Here is a 1,993-nt window from a genome sequence, read left to right as displayed (position 1 = left end):
GTGAGAAAAAAAAGACAGAGGTAGAGGTAGAAGTGACTGTGAAGTAGAAGAAGGAAAAGGAAACAGAGGAAGACGAAAAGAAGAAGATAGAAGAAATATGTATTGCTTGGATTTTGGAGTCGCTGGAAAAGTCTAGCTCATGCCTTAGGAGTCTAGTCGAAGATCCTAAAATTACCTTTTAACTTTTAAAACCCTAAATTGGTTGCCTTTTTTTAAAAAAGAAAATACAAAAGGCGACACCTTTCTCGCCTCTCGCCTTTGTTAGCCATGGCGTCGTCTTTTGAAGATCGCCTCGCCACAAAGCTAAAAGGCGATGAAGGATCACCTCGTCGAGGCGATCTCCATTGACGATGAGGCGATCGCCTTTCACAACACTAGAAGAATCTAAGGTAACTAGTCTTTGAACAAGCACTGTCCCTACATATAGAAAGATTTCAACAGCAGTAATTATATTTCGCAACCAATTTAAGTTTTCTTTTCCAACCAGTAACAATTCTTTACCCTTGTAAATGCATATTTGATTGAAGATGTCATGTAAAACTTTATTTGCAGACTCCATTGCCTGCATAAACATCAAAGTCGTATAATACAATATTTTATTATTTATAAGTGTCCATGTATTTTATAGTGAAAAAAAGAGACATCGCATATGACATATGGTTTTTTTCCCCAGAACAAACTTAAAATAGTTCACCAGAAAAGATAGGTAGTCAGACATATTGTTTCAGGCCTTCGAACAAGCACAACAACTGCTAGTGTTTTCCATCATCACCAACCCCTAATCCAATAACATCAACTAGTTTTTAGACACAACTTTCCTGTACTGTTAACTTAAACTAATAATATCCTATATGGAGTTAATGTCAACAGAAAAGGCAGAAAATTTGAAATATATTTTTGAAACAGAGAATAGAAACGTTGAAATACTGGCAACCATTATTTATGGGAAAGAGTAAATTTGGAGGTTAGTTTCTTAGTTTTAAATTGCTAAACAGAGTTTATAGTACAAATGACTTATCATGCGCACAAGATTTGCAATCGCCTAATCAAAGTAAAACAGAATTGTGCACAAACCTCAGCATAATTGAGATGGTTGTCTCCCAACTGCTTATCAGCCCATTTTGAAATTGCCAACAAGAAAGACTGTAAGAAATCATCCCTTTTCCATTTCAACTTTAGAACGCAAACTCTTCAAGTGCATTCTCTCTCTTGCGGTCCCCTTTGTTCCTTTAATGGTACTTTTTTTAACTGTTCAATGACATATTGCAAGATCCTTTGCCCTCCCGTGATGACAAACTGCAACAACACAAGGGGCATATATCGAAATAGGACAATCACGCACCAACAATAAGCAAAGAGGAATTGATGGAAGTGTAACAAACCCGAAATTCTCACTATATTAATAAGAACTAAAACATGCTTACAATACTCAAACTATTGAATTATGATGAAAATACTGAAATTACAAGTAACTAGAGGATAAAATATAAGAATAGGGATGAGAAGCGTAGACCATATAATGGAGAGGAGAGGAATCAGATTCTTCACAACCCTATTTTTCCTAGAATGTGCTACTTATTAACTTGGATCCCACACATAACCCCTCAATATGGTATTAGGCTGTTTTGGTATAACAGGCCTCGGCCCATTCATAACATGAGGGATCAGCTTCAACCAAGTAATCGAATTTGAAACAAGGGTGGGTAACCAAGTAAGAAGAAATTGATGCAACATGTCAGGAATTTATTTACAAACAGTTAACTAAAGAAGATGGAAGCAATTTCCTAACAGCCGATTGCTTATTGGGATAAAAAAAATTACTTAAATTTGCAGAAGTTAAATAATGTGGATTGAGGAGAGGATGAGGGTTTAGTATTTCAGAAAACCAGTTTTCAGTCCATAGTGAAGTTAAGGCAGTTATAAATTATAATTAGACTATAATAGCACATTTGATTCGACAAAGGTCAAATTTCTAAGTTGAATAACACGAAGA

Source organism: Solanum verrucosum, unplaced genomic scaffold, assembly GCF_900185275.1.
Source record: "Solanum verrucosum unplaced genomic scaffold, falcon-dt-bn FXZP01000216.1, whole genome shotgun sequence".
Lineage (NCBI taxonomy): Eukaryota > Viridiplantae > Streptophyta > Magnoliopsida > Solanales > Solanaceae > Solanum > Solanum verrucosum.
This window is presented reverse-complemented; position numbering follows the sequence as displayed.